This window comes from Hylobates moloch, unplaced genomic scaffold, assembly GCF_009828535.3.
Source record: "Hylobates moloch isolate HMO894 unplaced genomic scaffold, HMol_V3 SCAFFOLD_12, whole genome shotgun sequence".
Taxonomy (NCBI): domain Eukaryota; kingdom Metazoa; phylum Chordata; class Mammalia; order Primates; family Hylobatidae; genus Hylobates; species Hylobates moloch.
In genome coordinates this window covers 16,646,725-16,663,605 of record NW_026652287.1, presented here as the reverse complement: position 1 = coordinate 16,663,605, position 16,881 = coordinate 16,646,725, and the positions used below count along the sequence as shown (strand labels likewise).

The 16,881-nt window shown below is 36.3% G+C and overlaps 1 protein-coding gene across 2 annotated transcripts in view; it reads right to left on the bottom strand.

The window, feature by feature from the left end:
* MED13L (mediator complex subunit 13L) overlaps positions 1-16,881 on the bottom strand; it is a 324,575-nt gene that overhangs the window by 272,855 nt on the left and 34,839 nt on the right. Inside the window, exon 2 of one of the 2 annotated variants that reach the window (XM_032168588.1) lies at positions 11,898-12,135. The gene's annotated coding sequence lies outside the window, so the exon portion shown is untranslated. Of the gene's footprint in view, positions 1-11,897; positions 12,136-16,881 lie in introns of those variants that run through there. The other variant, XM_058424877.1, reaches the window with a different exon arrangement.

Sequence of the window (16,881 nt, the reverse complement as noted above, 5' to 3'; positions counted from 1 at the left end):
CTACTAGGCTACTTTTAAGGTAAGCTAAAAAATATAGTGCTTGAAATTTAACTGAGAGTAACTAAATTTTTCTCCTTTAGACTAAATATATTTCAAAGTGAATAACATGCCTTATTAAAAGTAGCAAACACCAAAACAGCTTACATTTAAACAAGTTCAAGATCACCTGTGAAAAATAAAACACTCTTAATGAAGAGACCTCATGTTGAATAGGTTCACACTTCCCTTATTCAAGCAGTCTTTCCACAAGTATTTACTTTTTTTCTCTTGTGTCAGAAAGTAAGCCTTCAAGATTAGCCAAAAGTCTTACTTCCCCCAAGTGCTAGCAAAGTCAAAAATAAAAGTAATTTTTAAAAAGGAAAATATTTTGCATATGACATTATATAAATATGAAGAAAAGACTAACGACGACAGATTTATGAACACTCTAACCTTCCTTTTACCATCATATACATATAATCTTTTTCAACACAAAGCCACTTCAGCTTTTTCTAATTTTTATCTTATTCTTTTTTTTTTTTTTAAATCAAGCCAGTTCTGCTGCATGATTAACTGTTTACTGCAGGGTATTATTCTACCACAATACCCTGGCAACCAGCTCATATTCAGTTACACTATCACAGCACAAAAAAAAGAGAGGGAGAGAGGGAACTAATTGTATGATCATGTGGATATTGTAGAAGCCCTTTAGTTCAATCCTAGATGGGCCTCAAGAGGATAATGCTTATTCTGTTGAACTCACTGCCAAATCCCAATATGAAAGTGCCAGGATCAAAACAAGACCCAATTATACAAAGAGTGCATTTTATCAACGTCGGGTTTATAAGAAATAGGTATGTGACCCTGTACTTGTGGAAAATTGTTCAAAAATATTTACATAGATGGAGCTTAAAGAAAATTATGGAACACTTACTGGCCATAATGATATTCAATGAGAATCTCTTCAGGTAGCATCCGGACAGCAGCTCAGTCATGAAATGCTTAAAGCAACAGAATCCAATTTCATGATGTTCTAGTACTTAAAACAGATTTCCGCCAGGAGCAGTGGCTCATGCCTATAATCCCAGCACTTTGGGAGACCCAGGAGGGCAGATCACTTGAGGTCAGGAGTTCGAGACCGGCCTGGCCAACATGGTGAAACCCCATCTCTACTAAAAATACAAAAATTAGCCAGGTGTGGTGACACACACCTTTAATCCCAGCTACTTGGGATGCTGAGGCAGGGGAACTGCTTGAACTCCGGAGGTGGAGGTTGCAGTGAGCAGAGATTGCACCACCATACTCCAGCCTGGGAAACAGAGTGAGACTCCATCTCAAAAAAAACCCCACAGATGTCTACACTATCTGGGTTTTTTAAGACGAAAAAAATATTTACCTGTTATTTCTACCATTAAGGTATTTTTTTTTAACCTTAAGCCCAATGATACTTATGGCTGAGTATATCAAGTTTTAATTTCCATTTGCTCAGCCATCATAAAACAATACCAAGTGGAAACCATCTGTAATTACATTTTCAAACAATTATTCACAGAAAGTTAAGCAGAGAGATCTATACATCAGTTTAGTTTATTATACTTTAAGCAGATCCAGAGACCATAAAACAACTCAAAGGTAGCCTCCTGCTTCACCAATAGTTTTCCCATTCTTTTGCTAATATTTATCTCTGATTTTTCAATATCTGGGCTATGACAACAGATCTCTACAAAGAAAAAATAAGGGGGAAAGAAGATCTCTAATGATAGCAGATATTTAATTCCAACTTATCAACTACCTCAATAAGAGACAGGAATATCTCATTTTATTGCACTTCACATTATTTCGCTTCACAGATGCTGCATTTTTTACAAATTTAAGGTGTGTAGCAACCCCGTGTCGAGCAAGCCTATCAGCGCCATTTTTCAAAAAGCATGTGCTCAATTCTTGTGTCTGTGTCACATTTTGGTAATTCTTGCAATATTTCAAACATTTTCATTATTATAATATCTGTTACGGTGGATCTGTGATCAGTGATATTTGATGTTACTATTATATTGTTCAGGGGCATCACAAACCACACCCGTATAAAACTGCGAACTGAACCAATTGATCACTATTGTATGTGTTCTGACTGCTCCAGGACTGGCTCTTCCTCATCTCTCTTATTCTCCTCAAGCCTATTTGCTAGAAACAATATTAAAATTAGGCCAATTAATAACCCTGCAATGGCCACTAATGTTCAAGTGAAAAGGAAGAACTGCCCATCTCTTACTTTATATCAAAAGTGAGAAATGATTAAGCTTAGTGAAGAAGTCATGTTGAAAGCCAAGACAGGCTGAAAGCTAGTGCTTTTGCGCCAAGAAGCCAAGCTGTGAATGGCAAAAAAAAAAAAAAAAAAAATCTTGAAGGAAATTACAAGTGCTACTCCAGTGAACACATGAATGATAAGAAAGTGAAACCGGCTTATTGTTGATATGGAGAAAGTCTGGATGGTCTGAAAGATCACACCAGCCACCATATTCCCTTAAGTCAAAGTCTAATCCAGAACAAGGCACAAACTCTCTTCAATTCCACCAAGACAGGGAGAGGTGAGGAAGCAAACCTGGGAGCTAGCAGAGGTTGGTTCATGAAGATTAAGGAAAGATTCTATCTCCATTACATAAAGGCACAAGGAGAAGCAGCAAGTGCTGATGAAGAAGCTGCAGCTTCTCTATGCAGAAGATCTTGCTAAGATCATTAATGAGGTGGCTACATTAAACAACAGGTTTTATTTTTTTCTTTTCTAGAGATAGGGTCTTACTGTGTCACTCAGGCTGGACTGCAGTGGCACAATCATAGCTCACTGTAACCCTGAACTCTTGGGCTCAAGTAATCCTCCCACCTTAGCCTCCCAAGTAGCTGGAACTACAAGGCGAACACCAACCATGCCCAACTACTGTTTTTCTTTTCTGCAGAGACAGGGTCCCACTGCAGAAGAGGACACTCGTTCATGACCCACCAAGATCCATTCCCCACTTCCTCTTTCCTAAGAAAACCCTAGTTTTATTTTACGGAATTTTTATTTCATCTCCTATATAAAATAATGTCAACAGTACGACCAACCTAATGCCATTTATATTCGTGCGCAATGAATTTCTTATAAGCAGAAGGTGTTATTCTCTATAAATGTGTAGCTCTACTCCATTCAATTTTAATGTTCTAATATACAATTCTTTCTTGAATTATTTAGGCCCTAAATTCTACCAATATTTAAACCTTTTCTTCAATTTTTCACATTCAGATTCTTACCTCAGCCTCCCTAAGAAATAAAACTAAGAAAATATTTTGCTAAACAAACAAAAAAACCCTTTACCTATATCACTATGCCATCTTAACGTTCAACAACCTCTTTTTAAAATTTTTTTTAACAGAGATGGGATCTCACTATGTTTCCTAGGCTGGTCTCAAAGTTCTGGGCTCAAGCGATCCTCCCTCCTCAGCCTCCCAAAGTGCTGGGATTACAGGCATGAGCCATCGCACCAGGCCACAACAACCTCTTCTAAATCTTAAGGTTTTCTATGAAAGTACAAGCTTTTGAAATAAAATATACACAAGTGGTGAGGGGGGCATCAAACATGGCGACACTTAAAAATGTTAGACTCATAAACACTTATCTACCAGTCACAATATATTAATCATAAAAATTACTCACATTTTAAAAAAGAATATAATCTACCAAATAACAGTTAATCTAGTGTTAAGACAATTTTCAACACTATTTCTTCCAATGGTGACTCTAACATCTCATTTAAGGGGATTTTACTCAGGTTTACTTTATATAAGTAGGTGATTTCATATCAACGCAAAACATTAGGCCACAATAACTATACTTACCAACAAACTGAAAATTATAATTTTTTTACCAATTATTTAATTTTCATATCATTAGAACATAAGCCCTTTATATGCTATTTTACCACAATCTCAGTATAAATGTCTCATTTTTCATAGAAAAAAACTAATTACATGGTTCAGTAAGTTGCCTGTGGTAACACATCGATTTTACTTACACTCAAAAGTTAGACTTTAGCTTGTTCTCTCAATTTCAAGCATATTTACCTTAATTTTATCTAATTCACTAGATCTTTCTCAATTCTTCATCTGAAAGAGATTACGATCTTACCATAATTTCACAATATGAATGTATTATTTACCAAAGTCTCAATAAGTATGTTACTTTTTCTTTCAAGTATATAATTACATATTGAGTCTAATATTTAATAAGTATGCACTAGAACCATTCAGATAATCACACAATGAAAAATTTACTACTTTATAGCTTTGGCAAACTCATTCTTTCAAATAAAACAGAAAAACAGAACAGTAATATAATTATTTAAAGAATCAGGAAATTTACATCAAAACTTGAATAATTCAGATCCAAGAAAAATAAAAGTATACTTTATAAACTACTTAGACCTAGCTACCATTTATCACTGGATATGTGTTTTTCCTGAAAGTACTTGTTTCTCATGAAGTACAAATGTATTCTTCATTATTATCCACAAAATAATGACAAATATGAAAGGTAAAGTAGCTGGGCGTGGTGACTCACACCTGTAATCCCAGCACTTTGGGAGGCCAAGGCAGGAGGATCACTTGAGGTCAGGAGTTCAAGACCAGCCTGGCCAACATGCAGCCCTACTCAAAAAAAAAAAAAAAAAAATTAGCTGGGCATGGTGGCAAGCACCTATAGTCCCAGCTACTCGGGAGGCTGAGGCAGGAGAATCGCTTGAACCAGGGAGGCGGAGGCTGCCATGAGCCAAGATCACACCACTGCACTCCAGTCTGGGCGACAAAGTGAGACTCCGTCTCAACAACAACAAAAAAAAGTAAAATGAAATTTACTTTTTCAGGTGCACTGTGATACCAATCTAAAATACTACAAATCTACAATGCTGCTGCAAAATGGTATCATTCATGTTTTCAAAATCACCAGAATTCCATACTTGAAAAATAAATAAATCCAAATACTGTAAATACAATTCCTTTCCAATTCAGTCAGGGATTAATTTCAATGACTCACAAATTTAATACCACTAAAAAAAAAAAGATAGAAAAACAGAGTGAAAATGAGTCAAAGATCAGATTTTCTCCTTGAAATTTTCAAAATGAATGACAAGAAATAATTTTATTCCTGTCAATTTTATATATAAAATTGTCATGACTTTTCCAGAAAGCAATTTTTTAATTTCAACTGATAATAAATTCATATATAATATTGATGAAATTATTTTTACCATTTAGTTAAGGATAACCAGAAACCATCAAAAATCAATTGAAAGTTCACAGACTCTAAGATATACAGTAATATATTCCTACATACATTATTGTCTATGATTTTGGAAAACTCAATGTCAACACTTCTCTTTTTAGGTATGCTAAGCAATAGGGGCTATTCATTTTCATAGTGTGACATTGCCATTATAATTTGCCTTTGGTAGATCTTCAATATTTTTATTCTCTTCTCCTCTTGAACTCTGCTGTGACTTAAGAATGCAGTCTTCATCTGATCTCAACTGATTTTCTAAAAGCAGGTGATTCCGGAAATTTTTGGTTGGTTTAAACAGGCTCAAAATTAGGCTCTTTTGAGGAAAGAGATATTCACACAATCTCAAAGTTTCATCCCAAATTTACTTAACAATTACAAAAGGAAAGGATATCTTTACACTGGAGATATCTGGCAGACACTACCTTAATCAAGGGATCAAACTCAGCATCATCAATATTGAGACAAACTGACATGACGTGTTTCTGATGTGATGCCGTGGAAAGTACACAACATCACCTACTCAATATTCTTGCCAAAAATGTTTATCCTGACTCTAATTGTTAGAAAACAATTAGACAAATTCAAAATGTGGAATATTTTACAGAACAACTAAAGTGCTCCCTTCAAATAACATCAATATCATTGATCCCCAAGACAACTTCAGGAATATTCTAAATGAGAGGACACAAGCCATCTAAAAATGTGTGATCCTGATTGCATTCTGGATCAGAGAGAGAGAAAACTATAAAAGGTATTGCTAGGAAAACTGGGAAATTTGAATATGGATTAAATATTAGATAATTTAATTATATCGATATTAAATTTCTTGAGCATGACAAAAGTGCTCTGGTTATGTAAAAAAGTGTTTCACATTCTCATAGGACTTAAATGCTGAAGTATTTAGGGGCAAGGGTCAGTGAAGTCTGAAAATTGCCTCAAATTGTTTAGGTGGAAAAAAGAGGCATATGCATATAAGTGTGTAAATATATTTATTTAAAAATAAAAAGCTAGGAGGAGTGGAGAAGTTAGGTTCTTGCTTGGAGTTATCTAAACAAAGGTTTTATGAATCCCACCATTTAGAATTGTAGACTGTAATCTACAGATACAGATTATAAAACTAAAAAGATTCAGCCTTCCCACACTCCTACAAAATGTCCACTTGCAATCAGTTTAATAAACAACGGTACTAGTATCTTAAATTATCTTACACCATGGTCCCTGTCAGAAAACAGATCCATTTTTCCAGGCTTTCTTATGTCTAACGTTTTTACAATCGCCCACACCTCCTGGCACAGGTGGCAGCACTCTTAAAAATAGAAAAAGCAATATTTATGTCTCTAAATTCACAACAAAGGGTAATAACTGCCAATCTACCCCTGTACTGACAATAAAACGAATTCAGAAGACTTCTGATACTGTTATAGGGACGATCATTTTTAGAGTTGTACAGATGTAGTCTTAATTTATATGTCTAATAATCAAAAAAAGAGACAACATAAATTTTAAAATTGTAGACAGTCCATATTTAGTGCTAAATATTTGTGGTAGAAAATATACCCAAAAAATTGGCTATGTCTACCCCCTTGGGAATTAAAACCAGAAATAATATGCTTTAACTAGGCTTCAATATCCTCGCATTATCAAATCATTAAAAATTTTCACACATTTATTATAAGTCAATCTTCTGGGAGTGCAATACTGCACTACATTAGAACCTCATAAAATAAGTTTCATTAACTGATTCAACAAACATTCTTAAGCACAGACTAGGCTGAATCTGATACTTCTCCTTCTGGACCAGAGATTTGTAATGCTTTGGGGCAAGCAATCGGCAGTTATGTGCTTGCTCTCTGTACTATTTTGGGTTTTCCAGATTGCATGTCTTTCCCACCACTAACTAACAGGCAGTGAATTGGCCAGAATATTGTGTTTATTTAAAAAGTATTTGTTGCCAGGCGCGGTGGCTCACGCCTGTGATCCCAGCACTTTGGGAGGCCGAGGCGGGCGGATCGCTTGAGGTCGGGAGTTTGAGACCAACCTGGCCAACATGGTGAAACCCCATCTCTACTAAAAATACAAAAATTAGCGAGGCGTGGTGGCACACACCTGCAATCCCAGCTACTCAGGAGGCTGAGGCAGGACAATCGCTTGAACCCAGGAGGCAGAGGCTGCAGTGAGCCAAGATTGCATCACTGCACTCCAGCCTGGGCAACAGAGCAAGACTCCGTCTAAAGGGGGGGAAAAAAAAAGGAAGAAGTATTCGTTTGGTAGATTAGGAGAAGTCCACTCAGCACACTGTATTAATCTCTAAAACTTAAATTAAAATGCAGAATTTAGTCAAGCCAAAACAGCAAAGGTATAATAAAATTGTTAAAGACTATTAATATGAATTATAGTATATAATCATTAGTATTTTTAATTTAAACACATCTGTATCCTGAACAGAATATTTAAGTTTATATTCCAATTTAGAATTTTAAAATCACAATATTATGGTTTTCCTGTACACATTAATCCCGTATATTACTAAGTTAATCTTCCTAATTATATCTCTTTCCTGATCAGAAACCTTCAATTCCTCAACATCTATCAAATTAAGTCCAAATGTCTTATCCTTGGTTCTGTGTACTCCACACTATGACCCACCTACTCAGCCTTTTAGAGGGGAGACTATTTCACTCCCACCCTAAGCCCCAGGTAACCTGTTCTTGCCACAATTCATTTGCAGCCTGTAGGTCTTTGCACAGTAGCAGTAGCAATAGTTACAATTACAGATTAACTGCTATATATGCTGCTCTAAGTACTTTTAATTTTTCTTAACCTCATAACCTAATTAACAGTGAGAAAACTGAGGCACAGTTTAAGTTAAATAATTAGATCAAGCATACACAGCTAGGGACTATGCAAGCATTCAAACCCAAGCAACCCAGAGCCCGTGCTCTGAATCACTACACCACACGCATTAACAATTCCCGAGACAGGAACCCAAAAGTGTTTATCCAAGTGACAAGGACAGACTATAAACGTGTTATAGTCTTCTCTCAGACTATTTGAGATATGTCAAGCAATTAAACAAAAAGTATAATATCATAAAACTAACTTGTGTGTGTACGCTATAGGATTATTCTCATTTTATGGGATACTTTATACATTTAAACCCAAGATGGTTGCTCTGGTATTATATTTCACTGTGAGGTTTCTTGGTAGTATGCTATTTGGAGTACACTATGAAGACAAAGGGAAATGCCAAATAACATAACTAAAAAGCAATTTAAAAAACAGTAAAATGCCCCTATTTAAAAAATGTTACAAATAATGGTAATGTCATGCTTAATTTAAGCTGGCTAACAGGATTCTGCTATTTATTTATTTATTTATTTATTGAGATGGAGTCTTGCTGTGTTGCCCAGCGGAGTGCTATGGCGTGATCTCAGCTCACTGTAACCTCTGCCTCCCGGTTTCCAGCGACTGTCCTATCTCAGCCTCCCCAGTAGCTGGGATTACAGTCACCCACCACCATGCCCAGCTAATTTTTGTTTATTTTTACTAGAGAGGGGGTTTCACTATGTTGGCCAGGCTGGTCTCCAACTCCTGAACTCAGGTGATCCTCCTGCCTAGGCCTCCCAAAGTGCAGGGATTACAGGCATGAGCCACCATGACCAGCCAGGAAATGCCAAATAACATAAATAAGAAGCAATGTAAGAAACAGTAAAATGTCCCTATTTTAAAAATGTTACAAATAATGGTAATCTCATGCTTAATATTAAAGCCTGCTAACAGGATTCTGCTACTATTTATTTATTTTATTTTTTTGAGACAGGTGTCACTCTGTTGCCCAGGATGGAGTGCAGTGGCATTATCTCTGCTCACTGCAACCTTGGCCTCCTAGGTTTAAGCGATCCTCCAACCTCAGTCACCCGAGTAACTGGAATTAAAGGCGCACGTTACCACACCTGGCTAATTTTTTTTTTATTTTTTGTAAACACAAGGTTTCACCATATTGGTCAGGCTGGTCTCAAATTCCTGGCCTCAAGCAATCAGGCCCCCTCAGCGTTCCAAAGTGTTGGGATAACCGGCGTGAGCCACCATGCTCGGCCTATAATTTATTTTACCCAAAATAAAATGACTCAAATATATTAGAGAATGAAATAGATTCTAAAATATCTCCACTTTGTATGGCCACCAATTAAAATATTCTCTTTGTATCCTTCAGTTTTTCATGACTGCTATTGTATCTCCCCTTATTTGAAACAAAGTTGTCTTTATGACTTATTTTTCTAATTAAGGCTAGATATTTTCTGTTATTAGCTTGAACCATATATTACCTTTTTCAACTACTTTTACCTACAAAAATGGACACTTCATATAAATGGATCTAAAAACTTGCTCAAAATTCATATTAAAAAGAGGAGACGCACTCAATGAAATTATAATTATTCCGTTACTGTAATACTTTCCCGGTACAATACAAAATATAAACAGTTTATACCACTTTCAAACTCCAAAGAAAAGTAATCATTCCCAAGAGAAAATACTCACAATACTACATTTAATTAGAAAATTAGAAAAACTGTATGGTACCAATTTCACTTATACATAAAACATCTAAAACTCTTTCAGACTTCAGTATTTTTATTTCTTTGTTTTCTCCATATGATGATTCTGTTTTCCTAATTTTCTAACTTAAATGTAGTGTTTCTGCAATTTTAAAAACATCTAAAAAATAATTCAATCTTTGCTTAACTCTTTACCAAAAAATACTTAAGATATTAATTTACACATGCAATCTAAAGCAACTATCCCAAAATTTAAACGCCCTACCCCTTTTTGTTAACTCAGTAACAAAGCCCATGAAAACACAATAATTTAATAAGCTATTTCTAAGAACACTGACGATTTTCTTTGTTGGCATAGATAAATAATTTTATTCTATATTATCAACTAAATAAGCCTAATTAGCAGTTGGGTTTGGTTTCCTCATCATTACAAAATGATATGTACCACACTAACAAAGAGCAGACCAAAAAGCTAAAATGTAAGAGATTAATACAGAGAAACAGAAGATGACAGAAACAATCATGAAAAATAAGAAAGACACTTTTTTAAAAAGCTTTATACCTCTCTACTACATGGGGAAAAAAGTAAAAACATGTTTTCAGATTTTAATGGACAAACAAACATGTTGCAATTATCTTCTAGGTGACATCTTATTTTTAAAATTCTGATAAACAGAATCCAGATGTTCTGAAACTCTAATTTTACCTAAGTTAACTGCTAGCTACATAGAACAGGCTTTGAGATGAACATTAAGTTCTGGGATTTTGCTGATTACCCAGCTAAGCAAGCAATGTCACCCACAATGGGTTCTCTTATTTATAAACCAAATACCCTAAAAAATATCAGGATAAAGGTTTGAGCGGAACAGACAAATGGACCATAAAGTAAACAGTTCAATTAGTCCATTGTGGTTTACCGCCCTCTGGCTGCTGTGGCAGGAGATATCACAGATAAAAAATGGCTGCCAAGAAAAACTAGCAAGGTGTCAAGCAAAAGTTGGCAGGAAATCCTTCAGACAAATGTAAAAGCTTTAGAACAGAGCCTCGAACATACATTAATGTTAGTTTTACTCCTTCCTTTAAAAAAAAAAGCATTTAAAAACATCAAGTAACAAAACATTTCAAACACGATCTGAAATTTTTTAGCCACAGATTAACACAATATAGTTTGGAGATAATAAAAGATGGCTCTAAGAGACTAAGTCAAAAAGAGTTAATACACTAACTAAAGATTAGAATTAGTCTTGCTTTAGAAAATCCCTTGGCATACTAAATAGAAACACTTAGATAGAAAGGTAAAAATTTTTACCAGAAATTCAAAGACAACTGATAAAAGTTCCTGCTTATAGAACTGTGGTAAATATATAAAGCAGCTTAGAAAAATGAAACTCTTATAGTAACTCAGTTTCCAGATATCAGATGCAATCTGAAGCTAAAAATCAGGCAACACTGGAGCCAATGTTTCCTGGAATCACCAAATTACATGAAAAGCAGAAATAAAAGCAAAAGAAAATTTGCTACACCCAATTCAGACCAGATCCTGTATATTCATCTTTCCTCAAAATACTATTCAATGTAATCTCACAATTTTGTCCAATTAGGCTCAAAACTAAATTTCTATATCACTCTCCAATTCTCCACCAAAGAGTTCAGCTGGCAATGAACTGTAACAACCACAGTCCAAGGAAAAAAAACAGTAACTGTTCAATTCACTGTCTTGTTAGTTACTCACAATTCACTATCATTTAAAAACAGTGGATCTTAGCCTGGTTTCCACCCCACCGCACCCAGGAGACACAATACTCTCATTTAATAGCAGTGGTTCACAAGGTTCTGATTCTCAGCATAACTGGAAAAGGACAAGAGTCAGAAAAAAAAAAAAAAAAAAAAACAGGGATGGGAGGAAGAGGGGTGAGAATGTTCCTTTTGAGAGAGACATCCATGAAATACTTAAGATCGTTCTTTTAGACAAGTCTTAATAATCTGTTTGAAATTTACCAATGTTCAAAAAAATATGATGCAAATAATTTTTAAGAAAAAAACAGAAACCTTACCCTGCAGTTCATGATGTATTACACCCACTAGGTTGGGTTCGTCTCCCCACCAGAATATCCATAACTCTTTGCAATCTGGTTTGACATCACGACGCCATACACAAAGCAGGTTAGCTTGCAGACAGCGGATGAAACTTAACAGAATTGGATCATCTTGGGCTGGGGCTGAAATTATGGGTCCACAGTCCCCATGCCCTCCAAAATTGTACCTACGCCATTTGATTCCCGTGAGTTCAGCCTGGAAAAAGACAAAAAATTGTAATCGTTTTCTCATTTTACTTACAGACCACTAAAAATAGTCTTCCATACAGAAAAGCAATTGTGCTAAAATAAATATTTACACGAAACTTCATATCGTAAGATTCCTCCCAGTGAAGAATGTATGTCAAATCTTCTTGAATTTTAAGGTGGGAGAAAGTTTCTATCAAGATTTCTACATAGCTCTTTACATTAAATACTAAAATAAAACAAGCTGATAATCATTATTTCCTGTTGAATCATTTAATTTGTCTAAACATTTACTCTAACGTGCCTATATAGAAAACTATTTTCTATGCTATCATTCAATATTCAACTCACAAATTATATTTAGAAATCAAGATTCTAAAAATAAGTTTGCATATATGAAATAATTTCTTTCAAATAATTTCTTCCCATCCACAAGCTACAGTTTAAGTCCTTTTTTAATTAGGGAAGCAGTTTGCATGAAGTACGAGAGTGTTTCATCATGAATGCCAAAAGTCTATTTAGGTAGAAGCAATTAAGAAAACTGATACAGAGTTATCAGCAATTTATTCGTGTTTTTTAACATGTAGCAAACAGTAAAGCTTTGCTTCTATAACAATTCCCTAATGTAGTTTGGTCTTTTATTTTTTACACACATTGTAAAACATGAGAACTTGCAACCAGCAGAGAACAGATACTGTATCTTTGTTCCATTACATACGTTTGTATTTCAAGATTTCTTAAATCTTAAATTTAAAGAGCTAAACTTCAAAGAGGTTTCAACACAAGTGAAAGCTAGATTTCTTAAACAGTTATAAACTACATCTACATATTGAAAACTAATCGTAAAACAGATTCATAATTTAATTCTGTACCAAACAGCCCAGGTGGCCAGTGCATTGAATCCTTACTCATGCATCTCCTTCCCCACAAGGTCAATTATTTTTGTTAGCAAGTTGTTTACAAAAAAAAACATGTACCACTAGGTAGAAAACAGCCGTATCTTCTACTAACATAACTGAAACATATTAAAAGTCCTAAAGCAATCAATCACTATAATGACCACATTTAAGAAAAAGAAAAATCACCTTTCATTTAATCCAAATTAAAAAGGTTTTGCTTCAGGCTGAGCACGGTGGTTCACGCCTGTAATCCCAGCACTTTGGGAGGCCTAGGGGGGCAGATCATGAGGTCAGGAGCTCGAGACCAGCCTGACCAACATCATGAAACCCCGTCTCCACTAAAAATACCAAAATTAGCCGAGTGTGGTGGCACGTGCCTGTAATCCCAGCTACTCAGGAGGCTAAGGCACGAGAATTCGCCTGAACTCGGAAGGCGGAGGTTGCAGTGAGCCGAGATCGTGCCATGGCACTCCAGCCTGGGTGACATGCCACAGCACTCCAGCCAGGGTGACATGCCACAGCACTCCAGCCAGGGTGACATGCCACAGCACTCCAGCCAGGGTGACAGAGCGAGACTCTGTTTCAAAAAACAAAAAGAAACAACAACCAAAAAAAAGGTTTTGCTTCAAAAAAGATACAAAGATAATATACGAACTAAAAATATCTAAAACTCAGTAACTTATATTTTACACTGAGATATGCAAATCTAAATTTTTAATGAATATGTTTAGTAAAAAGCTGGCACTGGCATTATTTAGGGTTTCCCTATATGTTACTTGGTTTCCTCTAAATATAAAAGCACTACGTGGCCAATATAAAAAGTTCAGAAGTAATACACCATAATCACATTATAATAATCATTAGCATCCTACTATATATGTCCTTCCTCTTTTTCTGTACATATACTTTTTAAAGTTGGAACCATATTGCATGATTTATATCTTTTTTCACTTATTTTTATATATTACTAATTATTCTTCAAAATACACTTTTAATGTTTGCATAATATTCTATTCATTGGAAAAAAATATAATTTAGCCATCCCATAACAACTGGACAATCTTCCATTTTATCTCCACTATTGTAATTACTATAATTGGTTAACATCCTTGAACACTGTTATTTTCCTGATTATTTCCTTTAAAGAGATTGCTTGATACTGAATTACCAAAGAATATGAATATATCAAGACTCATGATGAGTGCTACCACATTACTGTTCAATTAATAGTCTCCCCAATACAAACAGCCACCTCCCAAATTGCATATCTTTTAAAATATCTGCCAATTGAATCGAAGAGTATGTACTTGTATTAATACATAGTCCTTGTTCTGCTAGGAGGAAATCAGTATGCAATATCACATCTTTGATCAGATGGGGCCACCATTCCTGGGTTTGAATCCCAGCTCTGCACTAACTCATTGGTTAAATGAGTCAGTATACATATGAAGCATTTATAAGAGACAGTGTCTGGGACATAGCAAAAACCGTAAATGATATTTTCATTATACCACTAGTAGTAGTACTATTTCTTTCACTTTGAGTTGTCTGTTCACACCCTTTGTCCATTTTTCTATCTTACAAGTTCCTTTTTTTTTTTTCTGAGATGGAGCCTCGCTGTCGCCCAGGCTGGAGTGCAGTAGCATGATCTTGGCCTCCAGGTTCAGGCAATTCTCGTGCCTCAGACTCCTGAGTAGCTGGGACTACATCTGTGCACCACCACATCCGGCTAATTTTTGTATTTTTAGTAGAAACAGGGTTTCACCATGCTGGCCAGGCTGGTCTCAAACTCCTAACCTCAAGCGATCCACCCAACTCGGCCTCCCAAAGTGCTGGGATTATACAGGCACGAGCCACTGCGCCTGGCCAAGTTCCTTCGTTTCTTCAAATAAAAGCAATGTGTATGTTTTAATCAGAAACCCTAACATCAATCTTTAAACATCAAAGAAGGAAACAAAAATAAAAAGAAGCTGAAATCCAGAAAGGTAAGCAGAAGACTTTTTTTTTTTTTTTTTGAGACAGAATCTCGCTCTGTCGTCCAGGCTGGGGTGCAGTGGCGCGATCTCGGCTCACAGCAAGCTCCGCCTCCCGGGTTCACACCATTCTCCTGCCTCAGCCTCCCAAGTAGCTGGGACTGACTACAGGCGCCCACCACGGCGCCCGGCTAATTTTTTGTATTTTTAGTAGAGACGGGGTTTCACCGTGTTAGCCAGGATGGTCTGGATCTCCTGATCTCGTGATCCGCCCACCTCTGCCTCCCAAAGTACTGGGACAGGCGTCAGCCACGCGCCCGGACAGCAATGTGTATGTTTTAATCAGAAACCCTAACATCAATCTTTAAACATCAAAGAAGGAAACAAAAATAAAAAGAAGTTGAAATCCAAAAAGCAGAAGACTAACTTCTTTTATCACCTAAGATAAAGAAAGCATTCTGTGCCTAAGAGCCTTGTGGATGAGGGAAGAGAAAGAAGGTAATAAAAACACACCAATAGGCCGGGCGCAGTGGCTCATGCCTGTAATCCCAGCATTTTGGGAGGCAGAGGTGGGCGGATCACAAGGTCAAAAGATGGAGACCATCCTGGCCAACGTGGTGAAATCCCGTCTCTACTAAAAACAGAAAAATTAGTGGGGCGTAGTAGTGCGCCTGTATTCCCAGCTACTTGGGAGGCTGAGGCAGGAGAATCGCTTGAACCCGGGAGGCAGAGGTTGTAGTGAGCCGAAATCGAGCCACTGCACTCCAGCCTGGCAACACAGTGAGGCTCCGTTTCAAAAAAAAAAAAAAAAAAAAAAAAGAAACACACACACACACACAATAAATATGAATCACTAATAACATCTAATAACACTAACCTTATTTAAAGGGTTAGAAAATTAATATCAGAGCTTTAAACATCAGATGAGTCAGTCCCCATGAAAATCTATGCACAGTAATTTACTCACTACAACACTTTCACCTGTAATATCCGGCAGTAGAGCAGACAAAATATTTGGCATTGTTTCAGAATGGTTTCCTAATCCTAGTACTTCCACTAACTTCCTATCAGTACATCTATGCTCTCAGTGGCAAAGGGAAGCTGCTACCAACTGCTCTGTTTTTTACAAAGTTGTTCTAGCAAGTGATATCTTTCTTACAAATGCAAGTGACACAACAGCAAGGCTACAAACTTAAAACACCTCGTAACTAATTCAAGTAAAACAGTTCCTTTAAAGTTAAAAACTAAATATCATTATACTGGTCTTCATCGGAAAAGGTTACAATGAAACACTAATCAAGCCTAAAAGAGATAACTAAGCATAAAATGGGTGTTCGAAGATTTAGCTTTAAATTTTGAATTAATGTTTGGTAAGAGAAAAGACAGCTTAATGATACTGAAATAGTTTGTCCAAGAAAAAAAAAATCCAATCAGGGATGTTTATTCAATTAAGAGTAAAATGTCTTCATAGACCATGATCATATTTATAGTTTAAAAATCAAGTGCACTCCAAGTTCTATTGCCTTTTTTTTTTTTTTTTTTTGAGATGGAGTCTTGCTCTGTTGCCCAGGCTGGAGTGAAGTGGTATGATCTTGGCTCACTGCAACCTCCCCCTCCCAGATGCAAGCCATTCTCCTGCCTCAGCCTCCCAAGTAGGTGGGATTACAGGTGCCCGCCACCACACCCAGCTAATTTTTCTATTTTTAGTAGAGATGGGGTTTCACCATGTTGGCCAGGCCGGGCTAGAACTCCTGAGCTCAGGTGATACGCTCGCCTTGGCCTCCCAAAGTGCTGGGATTACAGGCGTGAGCCATTGCGCCCAGCCATACTGTCTCAATTTCTGACTAATGTTTCTCTCTACGACACAAAATTCTTTACCTAATG